The sequence below is a fragment of the Canis lupus genome, chromosome 20 (assembly GCF_011100685.1).
Source record: "Canis lupus familiaris isolate Mischka breed German Shepherd chromosome 20, alternate assembly UU_Cfam_GSD_1.0, whole genome shotgun sequence".
In the NCBI taxonomy this organism is placed as follows: Eukaryota; Metazoa; Chordata; class Mammalia; order Carnivora; family Canidae; genus Canis; species Canis lupus.
Genome location: NC_049241.1, coordinates 12,138,002 through 12,159,027, shown reverse-complemented (window position 1 = coordinate 12,159,027; position 21,026 = coordinate 12,138,002). Strand labels below are relative to the sequence as shown.

At 39.1% G+C, this 21,026-nt stretch overlaps 3 long non-coding RNA genes across 14 annotated transcripts in view; 2 read left to right on the top strand and 1 right to left on the bottom strand.

Moving 5' to 3' along the window:
- Window positions 1-21,026, top strand: part of LOC102151640 — a 379,776-nt gene that overhangs the window by 286,486 nt on the left and 72,264 nt on the right. The gene's annotated exons all lie outside the window — the stretch shown is intronic.
- Window positions 1-21,026, top strand: part of LOC119864639 — a 56,600-nt gene that overhangs the window by 32,970 nt on the left and 2,604 nt on the right. The window lies entirely within an intron of this gene.
- On the bottom strand, window positions 2,405-9,658 carry LOC111091254. The gene is made up of 5 exons (XR_005374667.1): window positions 9,570-9,658; window positions 9,388-9,466; window positions 6,608-6,763; window positions 5,781-5,871; window positions 2,405-2,600 (listed from the first exon to the last, which is right to left on the bottom strand). It is a non-coding gene; the product is annotated as an uncharacterized LOC111091254 (long non-coding RNA).

Below are 21,026 nucleotides of genomic sequence, written 5' to 3'. Positions count from 1 at the left end.
TGAGGTTAATTATTTATGGCACAGGCACATTAATAATTGTGCTTTATTTCTTTATCCAAGCAGCAAATGAATTGTAACACAAGGAGATTTGGACCATCAATACAAGAAGAATGTGTTCAAAGTATTTAAAAGTTTTGTATTACCCTCCAAACTTGCTTTGTTTCATCCACAAACAGCACTTAAAGTAATAATACGTATTGAAATTTGCATTTGGGGACCTTTTATTTATCTTTTAACATTTTTTCCTTTGTGAGAGGGAAGCTGTGTGGGAAGGGCAGAGAGCACAGGAAACATTGGAGGGCTGGGATCTTGAGTTTAGGATACTGAGTGAAGAAAGAAGTATGAATGCATTTCTAGATATTACTATTTAAATTTTATTTATTTGCATATAGTTAAATTCCCTTTTTTGGTGTATGCTGTTTTTAAAAATTGAAGTATTTAATTAATTGTACAGAGTTAGGTGTACAACGTAATGATTCAACAATTTTAGGCACGACTCCTTACCATGATAAGTAGTTACCATCTGTCCCCAAAAAGTCTTATTACAATCTTATTGATTATACTCCCTATGCTGTACTTTTCATCTCTGTGACTTACTTATTTTGTGACTGGAAGTTTGTACCTCTTAATCCCCTTGATCTATTTCACCCATCTCCCCACCAGCCTCCCCTTTGGCAACCACCAGTTTGCTCTTTGTTTTTGAGTGTGGGTTTGTTGTTGTTATTGTTGTTTGTTTAGCTCTTTTTTCCTTTGTTCATTTTGATAAATGCATAGAATTCTGTGTCCACAGCCACAATCAAGATAAAGAACAGTTCCATTACCCCTAAAGACTCTGTCATGCTGCTCTTTTGGAATCAACACCTCTCCCCACTAGTTTGCCATCCCCACCCCCTGTGAACCACTGACCTGTTCTCCTTCCTGCGGTTTGCCCTTTTCCTGGGGGGGGTGGGGGGGGAGTGGGGGTATGGGGGTGTGGGGTGTGAGGGGAGTGTGGTGGTGTGGGGTGTGAGGGGAGTGTGGGGGTGTGGGGTGTGAGGGGAGTGTGGGGCGGTGGGGGGGTGTTCTCCCTGTTTTTGCTCTAGTGCCACTGTCAGTAGCTAGATCCGGAGGCTGGTCATGTTCAGAGATGGAGAGTTCTATGGTTCTCAGGAAGGCTCAGTCTTAGTTGGTACTGTGTCCCTGGGCATCTAGCATATCCCTCCCTGTGCTCCTGCCTGGTCCTCAGCTATAGGTCTACCTCTCACTGAGGCCTGGAGGGCTTTTCCCCATTAGTCCTAGTAAAGCACAGTGTCTGGAGCCCATCGTACTTTTTAGAGTCCCCACAAATGCTTTAATATTAATTATTTAAAGTGATAAGAGAAAATGAATGTAATAGTAATGGATATAGAATAACGTATTCAGCCTGAATGATAATCATCTTTACACCAACACAATTGGAAGAGTCTCACAAAGGCAGAAATTCCTAGGGTCTGAGGAAGTCTTGATGTGGTCTAAGGGACAGTTTGTTGTCCTTCCCCAGTGCTTGTAAGGCTTTGGCTGTCTCAAGGCATCTGTTTTGGGCAGGGCTTTCCATGCTTGGGGCTGCTCTTTCCTTTTGGGCATGAGCCTCAAGGGATGATTTCTCATGACCCTTGCCAATCTTTCTCTCCAGTAGAAAAGCCTACAAGTGGGTACAAATCCCTGTTATATGCTGCCCCAGGGACTCTCTATTCTCTAGCCAACCTGTACTAGGTCTTTACTAATTTGTTAATTGTTTTAGATGAATTCTCTTACATCCAGAGATGTCTTCCCTGAGTCAGTGAGTGCACTTTGTCCTGCCTTTACTTGCAGACACCTGTCTTTCCTTCCATTTTGGGTTAGTTGGTTGTTGTATGACCTCAGTTCTCTCAATTTTTGAAAGAAGTTAGGAATTTGTCAAGTGTCCAGTTTTTTTTATATGGGAGAGAGCAATGCTCTTTCTACTGACTGTATCCCAAAAGGAAGCTGGAGCCAGCCTGTGTCTTTAAAACTCTGTAATCTCTGCTCTCATTCTGGGCTGGTTTCCAGTTGGTTATGTTTGATCTGGTTTGTTTTGCTTTGTTTTCTTGACATTTATTCCCCTTTGCTTTCCTCTCCCTCTGTCAGCTGCTCATACCCAATATAACCATGACCTTAGCCTCATAACTGTAACCGTGTTTCAGTCCTGGCAACGTGTTGAACAAGGCAAGGGATGGTTACTCCGGCCCTGTGCTCCTGGTCTTAGGGGAAGAGGTGGTATTGCTTTAAGCTACTTCTTCACATCTACCTGTGGCATGATTATGTACATTTGTTGGGGACAGAGGTTATCGATGTGGCCAACCCCTTCTCAAATGCTCTCAGCACCCCCGAAAGCTGTGTCCCAAGAGACTGGGAGGAGAGACAATACTTTTGGCATTTTCCATCTTGAGAGTTTTCTTAATTGCCTCTTTGTTCATGACCATGAAAGAGGGAAGGAAAAAAAGGAAGAATTGTAGGCAGGACTGTGCATATGTGTGCAATGTTGTCTTTAGTAACTGGCGAGTATTCCACTCTACCATTCTTTCTGGAGCACTGCATGGTTCTCCACAATCAGTGTTACAGTCCTTGAGAGAAAGCAGAGAGACAAACAGCTTCAGTGCTTACCTAACATTCTGCATCCTTATTTTCTTGTGTTTTTTTGGGGAGGGGTGTGGTCTGGGTGGGTGAGACATGGGAGACTTGGATAAAGGCTAAAAGGTTGTTAACTGGCTTCTGCTGTCACACTGAATGAGAGAAACAGTGCATTTAACTTTCAGGGCCACCATGGAGAAATGTTCAGTGATATGATCAGGCTACTGACACGAATCCCTTCTCTCAAATGATTGGGCTGTAACAATTCCCAAAAGGAAGAAGTAGAACAGAATCTCATTTTTCTGGTATTTGACTCCTGTGCAGTTGTGTTACCTATCATTCTATGTTAGGAGAAAAAAAGTGATGTGGATTTTTCCTTCCATTTCATTTCCGTCAAGAGCCTGCAAGAATTATCAAGGTGAAAAAAAAAAAAAAAAAAAAAACTCAGTCCAACACCAGATGCCTTCCACTTGTTCCTACAAAGTAGGATTATTTTATAGCCCTATCCATTCACCTCTTTATTCATTCAACTATCCATTCATCTAAAAATATTATTGAGTGCTTTCTGTGTACTGAAATGATGGAAATAAAATCTTGAATAAATACCTAGCACAGAACCTGGCCATGCAGTAGGCACTTAATAAATGTTGAGGGAATGAATGAGGGAATGAGTGAAGATTAGATTCCTGTTCTTCTGACATGTATGGTCTCTTGGCAGCAGCAAGTGGGGAAGCAGGTACATTGAAGACTGTGCTATGATAATGGTGAGAGAAGACTTGTCCGTGATCAGATGTAGGAGCCTTTGAGTATGACTTGGGTATTTGGGAGGTTTCTAAACTCAGCCATAGAGAGTTCTGACAAAGGAGAAGTTGATGAAGAGGGTGGTAATACACGATGATTAGCAGTGTGGGCTTTGTGTTGTAGCCCATCTGGCTTTGAGCCCTCCTTGTATCACCTGCTTATTTTGGTGTCCTCAAAGCCCACCAGAATAACCTACTGATCAAGCAAAGCCATGCTTATTAGACCTACTGTCATAGACAGAACATCACACTATAGGAGACTTCATAGCATCTGGGAGGGGAGAGATCAGGGGAAGATGTTGAAGGTATTTTACCACTGGGACTGGGTGATTTTAAGGCTGTTCTTATGAGTGGGGGCAGGGAGTAATTGGGAAAGGGTAGAATTTGTATCATAGTAAAGTGAGGGTTTTGGAGAAAGTCTAACCAAGCAAGCTAATAATCTTAATCTTAAAAAGCAAACTAGTTTGGTTGATTCATTGCCTTATCTTCTAGAAGGAAGCATATAACTCTTGTTTTTGTTTGCTCTCTGAATTGCTTAGCACAGGGACAGGAAAGTATGTTGATTTCAGCACTCACTAGCTATATAACTTCTTTTTTTTTTTTTTTTTTTTTTTGCTATATAACTTCTGACAAGTTTATTTTTTCAGTTTGTTGTAAATTGAAGTTAATGGAATGAATGAAGCCAGTAGCAGATTTAATGAGGTAAAATGTGTGAAGCACTTAGCACACTAGGCTGGATGGACCGTAAGTATTCACTATAGGATAGCAGAGCCAGAAGCAGGGGCAGCCCCAGCAACATCAAATCACCTTCATCTTTATCAAGCTCTCATGGTGCTGATGATGTAGTCTGGGAGGCTAGAAACCTGTGGTCGCTCATCCCGCTCCCGTTCTTTGTGACCTCAGGCAAATGACTTACCCTCTCTGGAAACCAGTTTCCTCCTCTGTAAAATGAAGACATTTCACTTCCTCATTTTACAAAGGATCTCTGACAGTTTTCCTCCAGGTTTGTGAATGAATTTGGCCTGGAGCTACTTGTCCTGTAACCTCTTTGTGTCTGAGCTTACCCTGCTGCTACTGGTCTCTCAAGGGATCTGGAGAGTTTAATTCACGATAGTGAAGCATTTGTGTTTTCAGCTGCCCGAGGCCATTTCTGTACTGCTAAAGGGAATAAGAATGCTGGTCTGGTTCATGGATGGCAATGGACATCCTACATCATTTAGTTCCTAGACCCTACATGACCCATTGAAATAAGTTTTTTTTTTTTTTTTTTTTTTTAATATAGAAATAGTAGGGGAGCACATTCACATTGTACAAGAAGGCAACAAGGGATAATATCTGGTAGTATTATCCAGAGCAAAGATCACTAAGTTGGAATCTGAGGACTGGACATTGTTCCCCTGTCTGCCTTTTTTGGCCAAGTCACTGGTGCCTCCCTGAGCCTTGGGTTCCTCTCTAATAAATTGAAGTAGGTCATAGTGAGACTATGGTGCTGCTCAAATCAGATAGTGAATACTCAAGTTCTTTTTAAACTAAGATGCTCTACCAACATTAGCTGATAGGACTGTTCAACATTCTGCAAATACTTACTGTTAGGGACTGTTCTTGTGCCTGAGAATGTAGCAGTGAATGAGACAGACAACATTCCTCACCAACAGGGAGCTTGAGCTCTGGTGGAGGAACTCTTGTTGGAACACAGCAAACATACAAACAACCTACTCACATAGGGCTTCTGTTTTAAAAAATTAATTTGAAAGAAAGCAGAATGGGAACTGATATTTATTGAGCACCTACAACATGCCAGGTCCGAGAAGATATTTTTTCATTTGATTGTTACAAAGACCCTGTGGAGAAGGTATTTTGCTTCCTATTTGCTAGTGAGGAATTTGATTTCAATAAAGTATATATTAGGGATTCAAATCCATGTTTCTCTGATAACAAAACTTTGGTTCTTTCTAACATGTGATGACCATGTATCCTCAAGCCTCTGAATCTGTATGTTTGGTTGTACTTCCACTGTGTGAAGTTAATCTAAATCTTCTAACAGGCATTAAAATATTTTCATGTAACTTTATAACTTCTTCCAATTTTGCCTTATTTTATTTGCAGAGATGTGTGCCTGCTTTAAAATGTCTATTATATGCATTTGAGCTGACTAATGAGGGATAAATAGGCCTCTAGTGAGAAACCTCCTCCACTTTATGTAAATATCACATATTAAGTGTCCCAGAAATCTTAGTTATTGCTGTTAGTGTTAATAATACTATTTTTTTTTTTAACCTATCCTGAGTTAGGAAGCTACCAGGTTAGAAGAAGGAGGGGCTGAAGTGAGAAATAGACTTCAGGCCCTAGATTTGGAAGGAGGGGAGTCATTACCTGCATTTATGACTTGGAGATCAGCAGGTAGCAACCTTAAAATGAGGGGCCACATCCTCAGGATGGCTCTTGGGAAGGCTCCCTGGCATTCCTGTTTGTGGAAAGGTAGCAGCATCACCATAAAGGTAGCTAAAATGGCTATACCGCTGAGGCAGGACAATTGCTACTTCATAGCTGAGAAAACGAGAGTGCAGAGTTTTGCTCCTGCTGCATTGAGCCAGGACTGGCAGAGCTGGCACATGCCTGCCTGTGGGCAGAGCTAGTTCTGAGAAAATAAACCACACTCACTTGGACTTTGCAGGCAGAGAGAAGGAGAATAAACAAAACACGGAGGAAAAATGACTTCTTGCAAAAGAGAACTATTGTAAGAGATATTTTTTCTAATTTAAATCTTATTTTTTAAAGACTTTTTTATAGATTTTATTTATTTATTCATCACACACACACACACACACACACACACACACACACATACACAGAGGCAGAGACTCAGGCAGAGGGAGAAGCAGGCACCATACAGGGAGCCCCATGCGGAACTTGATCCCGGGACCCGGGGATCACGCCCTGAGCCAAAGGCAGGCGCTAACCCACTGAGCCACCCAGGGATTCCCTTTTTTTAAAAGATTTTTAAGCTCCACTGGTTGCAGTAACTCATGAAATTTGGGCCCTCCTGCTTTCCAAGCTAGATGCTTTGGGGATTTACCTTTCCCAGGTGGGCTCCCATGTGTGCTAATCTGTCTGTCTCCCTTCTCTGTAACCTTGGCTCCCTCCCCACTGCAGTGGTCATGATCCATTTCTCCCCCAAACCACATCTCTATTCTTCCTACCTTCTTTGATGTGGCCTCTTCTCTACCTTTAGTTGTGGAATTTGTTCTGCCGGTCTTCAGGCCAATTTCCTGGGTATTTAGGATGATTTAATAGTTACCTAGCTGTGTTCCTGGGACATGGTGAGTGTAAGGTCCTCAACTCTGCTGCCATAATCCCTGGAAGAGACAGATAATTTGAACAAGCAAATGATAGAGCACTTAGGTAGATTCCACTATAGCAAACTCACATATACACACTCATTATCATGGCTTTCAAACTAAAATATTAATTGAAAGAGACAATGGGTACTACAGAGACTTAAATTAGTGCCCTTGATGATTAAGTGAAAGAAATATCACAAAATATAGATTGAAAATACAAACACATGGAAATAATGAGAGAAAAAAGATACTTGGAAGTCAGTTTCAAGAGATCTAATAAGTGAGTAATAATTCTTTCAGAGGAAGAAGAAAGAAAAAACAGTAGGAGGGATACTAAATAAAATAAGGAATTTTCCTTGAGCTAAAGATGGATTTGAATCAGAGATGGGAAAGACTCTTGAATTTCTAGGCAGTGGTAGTAAGAGACCCATACCTAGTCAAATTCTTCAGCTTTGACCATAAAGAAAAAGCCATAGAATCTTCTAGACAGAGTAAGTTATTTTTAAAGGAAAAAGCTTTAGATTGAATTCTCATTTGCTACCCTGGACATTAGAAGGAGTAGCATCTGCAATTTACTAAAGAAAAACCCTTCTCTATACAGTCAAAAAAACATCCTTTCCCTGTCTGGTGAAATATATTTTTAAGTAAAGAAGAATTTAGATACTATCTCATGTAAGCAAAATGAATAATATGCTCAAAACAGTACTGTAACAACAAAGGCATCACAGTACAGAAACTCTGAGATAGAGGGAAATTGAGGGAAAACAGAGGTGAAAAAGAAACCTTGCAATATGTGTGTAAAAATGTAAGTCTCTTTGGATAACAATAAATGATGTTAACAGGTGTAATATAGATGCTAAACGTGGAGTCTCAAAATCGTAATTTCTATCCAAAGCATAGTCTGGATGTACAAATACTAAACTCCAAAGCATCAGGTTGGTGTAGTTTTGAGCCTAATTTAGCAGAAGAAATATTTGTCTGAAAAACAGAATTCTGTTTGGTATCTCTTTTTCCAGTTTGTCTTTTAGCCAACTGCTTCACTATGCAATTTAATAGATCTTATCTTGAAGGAGGAAAGCAAAAATAGGATTTGGTGGAGAAATATGTCCAAACTTCCAAAAAAAAAAAATTTCTAGGCAAACAGGCTATATTTTCTAGATATTCACTATCTGCCTAAAACTCTATTTTAAGTTTTCAAATATTGAATGTGCATTCATGAATTTAAAACCTTCACAGGGAAACTGGAACCTTCATCCATTTTTCTTTTTTTTTTTTTTAATTTTTATTTATTTATGATAGTCACAGAGAGAGAGAGAGAGAGAGAGAGAGAGAGAGGCAGAGACACAGGCAGAGGGAGAAGCAGGCTCCATGCACCGGGAGCCCGATGTGGGATTCGATCCCGGGTCTCCAGGATCGCACCCTGGGCCAAAGGCAGGCGCCAAACCGCTGCGCCACCCAGGGATCCCCCTTCATCCATTTTTGAAAACAGTTTGTCCATTCCTCAAAATGACTGACCCTGCAAATTCCACGGTTTGGTATATATTTAGAAGAAATGAAAATATATGTTCATACATGGCTCATACATGAATATTCATGGAGTATTATTCATAATAACCCCAGCGTAGAACTGAATCAAATTTTCATCAGTTGATGAGTAGACAAATGAAATGGGTTTTATCCATACAATGGAATATTACAATATTCTATTTGTAAAACAGTTAAATCTATAGTGACAGAGATCAGTGATTGCTAGGGGCTGGAGAAGAGGGGAATGGGGGCTCAGGGTTTATTTTGGGAATGACAAAAATGTTCTAAAATTGATTGTGGTGATCATTGTAGAATTCATAACTGTACTACATTTAGGAATAAATGAATAAAATGTGTGGCATATAAATTACATCTCAATAAAGCTGTTGAAAAAAACTCAAAACCTATCCTATGTCTCTAATGGCCTGTCTTTCCAGTAATCCCTAAGTCTTTTTAAATAAAATTTTATTTTATAAAAAATACATAGTCGAAGAATGGCAGTAAAATTTCACCCAGATTGGTAAACTTTGTGAAAGGATTGGTTGGTGTTTCATGTGCCTTTTTTTGTTTTTTTTGGAAATCCACCTATCAAAATGAAAGGGTAATGAAGATTGACAATGTGATAGATCTTCAGTTAACATATGAAGAGACCAAAGATACCAAAGGCATCTGTTCCTGAAAGTAACACTTTTGTTGGAAAGCTTTTGGTTACCATGGGGAAAAACAAAATATGTAAAAGAATTTTTGTCAAAGGTTTCTGTTAAGGGAAATTCCGAAGTAAGGTGTTATAGTGTGTTGGACTCATGATTCTTTTGAGAACATAAGCCTTCAGCTGCCCCATCTTTAATATGCCGTTGATCTGATAGGTCTTTGAATTCATGATGATGTCTCTCTTGTCCAAGTGTGGTTTTTTTTCCCTTCCATTTTTATTTCTTATAACCTCAATTATTTTTAACTCTCTGCCTTATTTTTATATATATAGTATGTTTTAAAATGTATTTCTGAGGAATTTGTACCGGATCGGAAAATAAGCCTTGTTCATTGATAAAGAAAAACATAGATAAAATTTTTACATTAAATAAGATATTTTGTTAATTGAATATTTTAGTTACCTTACACTAAGCCAATAACCCTTCTGTTTGCTCTTTAAATCTTGTTGGAAGTATTTCTGAAAAGTGTCAGTTCTCCTCCCTACCCATGAAAATAAAATACATATTTAGATTATTAGTGATAGCTAAACAGCTTTGTAGTTCCCAGATTTCTTACTGTCAGCAAATATTCACTGGCTACTTACTACAATGAGACTCTCATTGAATAGGGAGGATTGTGCTAAAGATGTTATAGGATATTGGATGAGTGTATCTTGAGCCCAGAATATCTTAATTGAAGATTCTAATTAGAATTTATTTTATATACATCATAATAGGAAAATGTATCCAAATGCCCACTTTCCAAACTGATTTTCCTATCAGAAAATGTAAACCTTTTTTTTCTTGTCTTAAAGGAGAAAAGTTTGACTTGGTTCTTTGAAAATATTATAAGCCCTCTTGTGTGTTGTTAATAAAAAAAAGTATTCATGACACTTGTTAAAGAATGGTAAGGCAGATTTAATTCAGAGGGACTATCATGGTAGCTGTAGGGATCATTGCAATGGGGTTTTGCAGTAGGAAAGAGAGATTGGGCTCAACTGCAAATACAACAAAGAAAAGTGGGAATTTATAGCCAAGGAGCATGGTTGTGTGAGCAAGCATGGTGATCAGACATTGCCTGATGGATGGTGGGTGATGAGAAACATGACTAGGTATCAAGGTGATCAGATACTGAGTGGGGGAATGCTGGCTAAGTCATTTTAGTATTCTTGCTAAAACTGGACTCTTAAGGGACATACCCAAGGAAGGGTCTGGTTAGATTCAGAGGAGCCTGCATAGAGTTTGGTCATGGAGAGAATCTCTGTCAGTGTGTGCACAGGACTAATGAGGTGGTGGGAAAAAGGATTTCCTATGTCAGCAGGAGAGGAGAAAAGACCACGGGGAGGATTGTCATCAAGGTAGATATTCGCAGAGAGAACGTGAAGTCCAGACATGGGCACTGACTTACTTCAACATGAAAAATTGTTTCATAAGGATGAGGCTATGGCAATATGCATATACTGCATAATGGATCTTGTTCCAATATGGAAAACAATTCCCCCCCTTCTCATCCCTTTTTGAGAATTTACAAGTAAACAGCACATTTGTTCATTAATCAAGTTGCATTCATTTACATGGTCATTGAGGAGGTTAAGAAAAAGTGTGAAGACTTGAGTTCTTACCCTCATGGAACTTCCAAAGCTGTAAGGCCCCTAGAAAAAAAGTACAGGAATCATTTTTTGATATGAGCTTCAAAATGGAGAGAAGATGATACCACACATATGAGGCCTGTGACTGACTGTAATGCATTATTTTCATTCAACTAGAGTCATCTTTGAAGTTAGCAAAGTGGATCATGTTACCACTCTGCTTTAAACCTTTCAATAGCTTCTCACTGATTTAAGATAAAGAATAAAATCCTTTGTATAGCTTTAAAGATTCTCAATGATTTGTACTCTTTCAATCTCTCCAAATGCTGTTATTTTCTAATTTATTTCATTTTCCAAGTGAATATTTACTGAATTTTGCTGAGTTTTCATATGAACTTGTTCCAGGCTATTTCTTTTACTTTTTCCCTTTCTTTCTTTCTCCCTCCCTCCCCCCTTCCCCCCTTTCCTTCCTTCCTTTTTCTGTATCAGGCTATTTCTAAGTGAGCTCATTAACATTGTGGCAGGTTACAGGGATGGCAAAGGGTCCCTGACATTTAATATGTATTTGAGTTTTGATGAAGGTGGGGTCTGTGATTGAGGATGCCCTTAATGACAGCAGACCCTTTCATTTTATGACACAATGAATGAAGAACAAGCATTCCTACATTTATGGATCACACCACTGCTAGGTCACCAGGTGCATTGATAGAAATGGGTTGGTAGGACCTCACTATACAAGCTTACTGTAATGCTCAAATGACATTTTTTATCTTTAGCCATATTCAGTGTTCCTTAGCAACATACACTATATGAATAAAGATACCCAGATAGAGATATGTTCCAATTGTTTAACTTGGGAGTCTGGGTTCCAAAGGAGAGCTCACTGTGGAGTAAAAGAGGCCCTTATTCCTTATTAGATGGCCCACCCTGATGTACTTCTTTGATCGTTGCTCTCCCTAACTCTCCTGCTGTGTTTTTCAAATTACTCAATGAGATACATTGTTCTCATACACCTGTGTCTCCTGTGTCTTAGTGGCACTCTTCTGTTTTTTTTTTTCCCTAATTAATATATTTGTGGATATGTATGGCTTTTGATTTGAGGCTGGCCCTTCCCATCATTTATAGTACTTAAATGAACCTTGGAAACTATTTAAATAAGTATTTAGTAAGGACATATCCTTCCTGCCCAAGGGATATTCTCTGAGGAGAGTGCTTGCTTCCTTGAGAAGTGTTTTCCAAGTAAGACTATTGTGTATCTGTCAAGGATGAAAAGAAGTACTTACTTTGGGGGCAGACAGAACACTCAACCTGTACCTTGGCAAATCCCTGAGGTCTCCAAGGGAATAGTGGTTGATAATGATAACATTGAATCACAAATCTTGACTTAACTGGATAATTTCTTAGGGAATTCAATTCTCAGCTGTCATTAAAAGGCCTTCCTCTCTCTTCCCTGTTGTTGGTGCTCTTTATTCTTTCTTCATCTTTGAAGTCTACATTTTCAGGTAGTTTTTGCTGAAGGTTGTGATTGTTTCTCTTATTCACAGGCGTTTTCTCCCTTGGAGAGAAAGTGAAGAAAACAAATTCTTGGAGCAGAATCCAAATGGCTGTTATTTATCTGGGTCAGTGGGCTGCATAGTTATGAAACCTTAGAGCACTGTTTGCAAGCATCATTTACTCATTGGCTACTTTACATTGTGTAATGTCTTACCATTTTTAAGATGACCACATTTGGGGGCACATGGCAGACAAAAGACTTTATTTTCCATTTTATGAGTTTATTTATTTAAAGAGTAGAACAAAGACAACAAAATGACATTTACTTTTAACTTAATGAACTGGCTTCATGGAAAAGAATAAGATTACATCATATTGGAGCCAACTTGGGGAATCAGAATGAATTAGTGCCTTAAGGGAAATATAATTTTCCAGAAAGTAGAAGAGCTGAGAAACCACCGCTGCTTATTACAGGCAAAAGACATCTGGAAGTAACCTAGATACAGTAAAAGCATGTCTCAGAGATCTTTATTGATGAAATTTTAATATTTTTCATGAATTATAATATATTACATATAGAAAAACACCTTTCTTTAGTGGTATACCCATTAAATACTACACTGTACTCTTTATCCACATACTTGATCTGATCTTGTAAGTTCTTTTAGCCTAAGCTTAAAGACACAGCAAAATGTTAATCCAAAATAAATTTTTAAAAATAATAACAAAGACTAATTAACCAGGTGACTTGCAGCCTTCAGTTTGTAAGACTGTCAGTCATATTCCCTGAAATGTGCCTGATGACTTAAAAAGTCTCTGTTTTGGCCACAGAAGTCTCTGTTTCTGATCTTTTAAACTTATTTACTTGTCAGTTCACCTGTGGCTAATTGGGTTCCTCTGAAGTGAGACAATCCCATGCAGAATGCTCACAGATTTTATTGGTGATGGACATCTGTTCTCTCTCAGGGCCATCTGGCTATACAGTAGTTATTACTGTTTTGGGGGGTTGTTTGAAGGGGCATGAACAGCCATTTTTAACATTTCTTGTGGATATGTAGCCTCTTATCAGATGAACATGTCTCCTTCTGGCCCCAGGGACCATTGTTCACACAAAGTGCCATATCCTACAAGGAACTTTTCACTCAGTTGTGCTCTGGATCTGTTAGAGTGGGTTTTGCTATACTGTCTCATAATTCCAACAAGCCTCTTGTGAATTATCCTATTGTCTCTCTACCACCACATACCTGGAGAGGAATCTTGTATGTATTAGATGCACAGTACATTTTTCTTCATTGAAAAGGTTTTTCTATCTGATTAAGGATTTAGATGACACAAAGAAACACTAATGTTAATGGGCTAGCTATGTATTAAAAGGAAATACCACATATTTTACTGGCAAAAAAACAGTTTATCATGGGGATGAAGAGGGATTGATTACCTGCCCATGTTAAATTATTCTTAAAATTAGCTTAAAATATTTTTAATTTAAATTCAGCCAACTAGCATGAAGTACATATTTAGTTTCAGATGTAGTGTTCAATGATTTATCAGTTGCATATAACATCTAGTGCTCATCACATCATGTGCTCTCCTTAATGGTAATTACCCAATTACCCCATCCTTCCACCTATGCCCCCTCCTTCAATGCTTACGTTGTTTCCTATAGTTGAGGATCTCTTACGGTTTTTCTCCCTCTCTGATGACTTCCTATTCAGTTTTCCATCCCTTACCCTATAGCCTTCTATGCTGTTTCTTATATTCCACATATTCCATACAGTGAAACCGTTTAATTGTCTTTTTTGGTTGATTTATTTTACTCAACATAATACCCTCGATTCCATCCATGTCAAAGTAAATAATAAGTATTTCAAATGGCTGAGTATATAGAATATATTCTATATCTATAGACCACATCTTCTTTATCCATTCATCTATCAGTGAACATCTCTGCTAATTCTATAGTTTGGCTATTGTGGACATTGCTGCAGGACATTGGGGTACAGGTGCCCCATGAGTATCTTAAACATTTTCTAAGGATATACTTATTCTTATGATACACTTATAGAAACAAAGGTACAAGACAGAACTTTTGAAAATGTCAATTACTAACTAAAATTTAAATCTAGACAAGTGGGCATTTGATTATAAAGCAATGGTGTTATGTTAGTCTGGAGTTAATATGGAGCAATCTTAATCCCATTGCTCCATACAGAAAACATAATTTTTCCATGACTTGTTAAGCACCTGCCAACATCTAGGAAAAAAAAAAACCCAAAAACTAAACTTTAGATGACAACAATGATATTGTTATGCAACAAATAGAGGCCAGAATTTTTTCCTTTGGCATATATAATTTCTTAGATTCAATATGAAGTCAGATTCAATTCACTTTTATTGTCTTAAGCTTTTTTACACATGGTGTTTTTAATGTGCATTATTAGCACACTGAGATAGATGTGTTTTGTTTTGTTTTGTTTTAATCTTCCCAGGTTTGTGTAAGATGTAAAAAAAAGACAGAAGTTAGGCCCAGATCCTCTGACTTTAGGTCTGGTATTTTTCATACATTGCCACAATGGCCATTTTTTTGTGGGGTTTTTTGTTTGTTTGTTTAATAGGGTGCAAAACAAGTTACTCTAGGACTGTTCCTCTGCACAATTGTTGAGGACAGATTTTGATTGTTACTAAAATCTGTCTGAACTCATTTCAGCTCTTGTTCATTTGTCATTTACATTACTCCTTGAGCTTCTTCATTCTCTTTTTTTAAAAGTCACAGCCAAAAACAATACATACACAGTTAAAAATTAACATAAAGTCAGTCCTTTCCCTCTAAGAGGAAGCAACTGCTTCTACTTAAGAACTGGTGCACTAAGGAGTAAATTATTTGAGTGATGGGGAACCTATAGTCATTGGGAAGAGCTATCACAGTGGTAGAGAGCACAGGATGTGGAGTCAGAAATCCCTGGGTTTGAGTTAGTTCCTCCATCTTTTCTGAGTTCAGTTTCCCGATCTGTGAAATGGAAATAATAATAACATTGCTTCTTTGAGCTTTAGTGAGTAGTAGTAGATATAATGCAGGCAATGCCCAATAAATTCCTGACATATAGGAAGTGGTCTCTTACTTGATGACTATTACTGTCATTACTACCATCACTGTCATTATTTTGTTCTTACTCTACTAGTTAGTCATCCCCGCAGATCACTATAGAAGGCCAACCCCTGAAAACTAGCTTTGTGTCTTTAAGGCCATAGCACTGATCAGCAGATACACTGTACCTTATACTGATATAATAGCAGGATTTTTTTTTGTGTCCCGGAATCTGAGTTTTTTTTTTCCTTCTACTTTCACAAAATGGTTTATATGAATCTTGTTCTTCATCCCTTTAGATCACAGAATGACAACTAAATGGGGTAGAAAAGACTGTTTCCTTAAGGTCTTACTTTGGTGAAAGACAATGAGAGTTAAAAAGGACTTCTTTATCACTCTGCTCCAGGAAATAAGAAAAGCTCAAGCAGGTCTCCATCATCAGTTGACATCAGTGTGACAGATACAGAGGTCATTTAATGATGTAATGTAGTCAGCGTTCAGGCCAGGAAGTGGCTCTTTGGGATTATCGTTAAAAGTATCCCAAACCATGAAACACTAAGTAAACATTTTTCTTTTAGTTAACAGTTGAAAACTCTAAGATCCATGTGTTATATATAATTTAATACATTTATTTTTCTGACAACTGAAAGCAGATGCATTTTCACTCCTACCCAATTTACATAATCAGTATAAAGTTTCTCTTATGGCTTTGTAGTATGCATTGAGCAAACAGTTGCAGACAATATCAAAGTGATCCTTAACCACATTAAAGTTTTGTCTTCAGGATAAAGAAAGGAAGACAGATTCTGTTCAGCAGTAGCTCCTGAAATAGATGTAAGATGACTGGGGAAGAAAGGAATACTATGAAACCTCATAATAAAAGCACCTAATCTCTTAGGATTTGTGCTTTGTTTTAAGGGAAAAATGAGAGTTTTTACTTGGTTTGATTTACAAGACAATAGAATCCAATTTGAGAATGCAACAGGCTTGAAAGCTTTTCAGAGCCTCTGAGACAGGGCTGATTCAGAACCTTTAGCTGATTCAGAACCCTGGCCCAGACTCACAGCAAGCTATTCCTGGGACACTCCAGGCTGCTCTGTGACTCAGGTGAGTCCCCCTGTGCATGGTGAGTACTATGCTGGGGACTGAATGACTTTCAGGGCAGGCCTGGAGATATGGCTGCTGCAAGAATCAGTAGGGCTCAGCTATGATGGTTCACTCTGAGGCTGTGAAGTTAAACAGAAATGCACCAAATGCTAAGTAGTCAGAGGTGATTTATTATTATCTTGGAGGATTTAGTATCTATGCCACCACGTGAAGGAAAAGTAACCTGACAGAGACAGGAGGAAGAGAATTCCATGTGGAAAAGACAGCTCATATGAAGGGCAGGCACTAGGAAGCCAAGTGGATAAAGGAGATAGAATTTCATTTGGAGAGAGAGAATAGAGTGTGTTGTGTATGGGAGGAGGTTGATGGCACAATATATAAAATTCAGGGGTATGAAGATGCTTGTAGTAGGAATCCCTAAATGTCTCAGAGAAATAATGATGGACTTGAGGAGAAATAGACCAATCTCTTTGAATCTTGGCTTTGAACATAATTGATCTCCTTGCCCTGAATGGGTGTATTCCTTTGCAAGATAAAGAGAGTAATATTTATTCCATAGTGCCGTGACAGGAATAAAGTGAAATAAATGAAAGAATACATCTAAGGGGCCAGATATAATCCTTGCACAAAGTTGGTATTCTTGAAATGTCAATATTATGTATATGAAGGCAAACACACACTACAATTAGAAGGATATAAATGTTCAACCTGTTATTTCTTTGTAAGAGAACCACAGCTCTTGGAATATGTGTACTTGTATATGTGTATTTCTTTGTACATAAATGTTCATTGGCTCTATTCATGGTGAAGGATGTCCATCTTTGGTGCAGTGGACAGATATTTTGTCTCCCTGGAATGAGGGAACATCAAGTGATTATATTTGTCAAGAATGGGTCTGTATTAGTTTCTTCTTGCTGCTGTAACAAGTCACCACTAATTTAATGACTTAAAGCAACACAATTTATTATCATACAGTTCTGGAAGTCAACAGTCTGAAATGAGTTTTCCTGAGCTATAATTAAGGGCTCTGTACTTCCTAGAGGCTCTAGGGGAGAATCCATTTTTCTGGCCTTTTGCAGCTTCTAGAGGCCACCTGCTTTCTGTGACATAGAGCCTCTTCCTCCAACTTCAAAGCCAGCAGTGTAGTATCTTCCATTTTTTTCTCTGACCCTCCTACCTTGCTTTTGTTGTGTTTATATTATATCTACCAAGATGATTTAAAATAATCTCCCCATTACAAAATCCCTTTGCCGTGTTTGGTAACATATTCATGAATTCCAGGGATTCAGATATAGACATTTTTGGGGAGGTATTAATCTGCTTACCACAGGGTCCTTCTTTTTCTTTCTTTTTTTTTTTTTTAATTTTTATTTATTTATGATAGTCACACAGAGAGAGAGAGAGGCAGAGACATAGGCAGAGGGAGAAGCAGGCTCCATGCACTGAGAGCCCGACGTGGGATTCTATCCCGGGTCTCCAGGATCATGCCCTGGGCCAAAGGCAGGCGCTAAACCGTTGCGCCACCCAGGGATCCCGGGTCCATCTTTTTCAAGAGGAATGAGGAACTTGGGACTTGGTTTTTCTTTTCTTTTCTTTTCTTTTTTTTTCTTTTCTTTTCTTTTCTTTTCTTTTCTTTTCTTTTCTTTCTTTTCTTTTCTTTCTTTTCTTTTTTCTTTTCTTTCTTTCTTTTCTTTGATTTTATTTGTTCATGAGAGACACAGAGAGAGGCAGAGACATAGGCAGAAGGAGAAGCAGGCTCGCCAATCCCAGGACCCCAGGATCACACCCTGAGCCAAAGGCAGACACTCAACCACTGAGCCACCCAGGTGTCCCAAGGGCCCTGGTTTTCATGGGAATCAAACATTTTCCTGATTGGCTGTCAAGTGCTACTATGGGAGAATGCGGCTTCCCTGTTCTTCTCTTACCTCACCATCCTTACCCTGTTAACTTCTTCTCAGTCTTTAGATCTGTTAAATTAAACAGGTTCAACTGCCTCTCTACTTAGGGACTCAGCTGCATACTCCCTCCTGGAATAATACCAGTGCCATTCCTGACACAGGAGCATATTCATTGGTATCTTTACTCATTTAACAAATATTTATTGTGTTGTTACAGTTTGGAGGTGCCTGGAAGTAGATGTTGAGACAAAGTCAGGGTCTGTATGTTTATCAGAGATCAGCATTTATATATTAAAAAAAAAAAATGGCAGGGAGATGATGCAGGTATGGGCAGAAAGGGATGACAAATAGTGAGTGATACACGCCCTGACAAATTCCAGGCACTCAAAAGAGAAGGAGTCTGGAGTGAACATTGCCTGTCAGAGTGAGCTATGCAAGGACCCAACTGACAAAGCTTGTGGGTGGCTGGCTGGCCTCAGGATGCATGTGACTCTGGGCAGGCAACTCTCTACAGTAGTGGAAGATGCTGAAGCAGCTGATAGCTGGGAGGTCTTCAGCTAGTCACAATCCCCACAGTTGGTCAGTAAATGCACCTTTTTGGTTTTTTTTTTTGTTTTGTTTGTTTGTTTACATTTTTATTTATTCATGAGAGAAGAGGCAGAGGCAGAGGGAGAAGCAGGCTCCCCATGGGGAGCCCGATGCAGGGCTCTATCCCAGGACCCAAGGATTACAACCTGAGCCAAACTGAGCCACCCAGGTGCCCACAAATTCACTCTTGATAGGGGTTCTGAAAAGTATTTTTCTGTGTGTCCAACAGAGCACCTGGGGTGTGCCAAGATCTTTTTAACTTTTCTAGGCACAAATGATGTAGCAGGGAACTAAACAGACAAAAATCCCTGTCCTCATGCATTTTATATTATAGTGGAAGGAGATAGATAATAAGTAAATGAATAAGTAAAATATGTAATACGTAGATGGTGACAAGTGCCATGAAAAAAAATACAGCATGTAAGGGAGATAGAGTATTGGGGAGACGGTTTTAATTTTTAGAATGAGGTCAGGGAAGGCCTCAATGAGGAAGTAACATTTGAGTTAAGACCCAAAGGCAGCAAGAAAGGAAGCCATATGGATATCTGGGAACAGTCTCCAAGTGGAGGGAAGTTCAAAGTTCAAATTGCCTGAAGAAGGAGCAGCAAGGAGGCCAGCATGGCTGGGGTGGGAGTTTGAGCAAAAGTAAAGTGCTGAGTGCAGAGGAGCAGGGGCGGGGTTGGGGCAAGATGACATAGGGCCTCAGGAGCTATTGTAATGATTTTGGCTTTATGTGGAGTAAAATCAGAAGCCATTGGATGGTTCTTAGCAGAAGAGTGATATGTGATTTACAACTATTTTTAAAACATATATCAGTGGTGCTAAAAATGAGTCATTATAGAGGTCACTTGGGGAACACACCAAGTACTCTCACTCATCCAGGGACTTAGAGGGAACCAGAGAATCATCACAGACTTGCTGAACAAGAATAAGGAAAACCAAGGGGCTGCCCAGGAGAGTTCAAGGTTAAGATTCTTAGTAAATAGAATAACAAGTTTATTGTGGTTAATTATTGCATCTTTGACTCCTTTTCTGGGGAAAAGGATGTGATTGTGTCAGAAGCCTAGGCATTTCTGTATTTCTCGGTTTTGTTTTTTTGCTGGATTTCCTACTGTGCATTGTATCTATTCATGTTTACAAGTATTGACCATAAAAAAGGTGAGTTGAGGGATGCCTGGGTGGCTTAGCAGTTGAGTCTCTGCCTTCGGCTCAGGGCCTGATCCTGGAGTCCTGGGATCAAGTCCCACATCAGGCTCCTTGCATGGAGCCTGCTTCTCCCTCTGCCTATGTCTCTGCCTGTGTGTGTGTGTGTGTGTGTCTCATAAATAAATAAAATCTTTAAAAAAAGTGAGTTGATAATTTGCCAGTTAGGGCTTACAGCTCTTTTTATCTACAGAATAGTTCCAGTGGATGGCTACCATTTTTGAAAAAATGTATTTGCTCTACTTCAGTTTCTTCAGTGTTATGTTAGTTGGTTTTGTTGATCTAACTTTCATTCACTGAGCACTACAGAAGCTGCTAAGTGCTAGACATTTGGGTATATTCTGGTGACTCGAAGCATACAAAATTTGGTGCTTGCACGGATTGGTAATCTAGAGCTGTAGTTGTAAAAATGCCTTCTGGACAAACTACATTACCTGAAACTTGTTAGAAATGCAAATTTTTAGGTTCCACCCAAGACACATTCAGTTAGGTGGGAGTAGGGCCCCTCAATCTATAGTGCAACAAGTGCACCAGGTGATCCTGAGGAATGCTAAAATTTGCAATCACTGGTCTAGAGATGAGAATCTTAACAAAATACAGATTAACTATGAAAAGGAAGAGGAAAAGGACCTCCAGGCCAGTTGTGGGGCCAACAACCACATTGCATGCAGTTCCCTGTGGCTGCAGGGTTGGGAGCCTGGTGGGCTCTCAGGATACAGATGGAGAAGGAGCTAGATACTAAGACCTTTAAATATTTTTTCTGGGTATATACCTTCAAAAAATTGCTAACAGTTGGAGGAAGTTCATAGTGGGGAAAAGGATCAGAATCACCTTCTAGAGTTCTATTCCCAAATCACCAGCCCCTGCCATCACACCCACAGCTCTTGTTAAAGCTGAGGAACATTTGGTTCAAGATGGCCTCAGGGGTTCCTCCTAAAATGGAGCAAAGAGATCTTGTCTTTCTGCTTTCTTGAGATGATGCTGACACTGTACTTCTCCAGAACTGATTCCTAAGAGATGGTCATGTTTCTGGGCTTCCTGTGGAAATGCCTGCAGATTGGAGGTTCATACCTTGCCAGTTCTGTCTCAGCCCCTGCT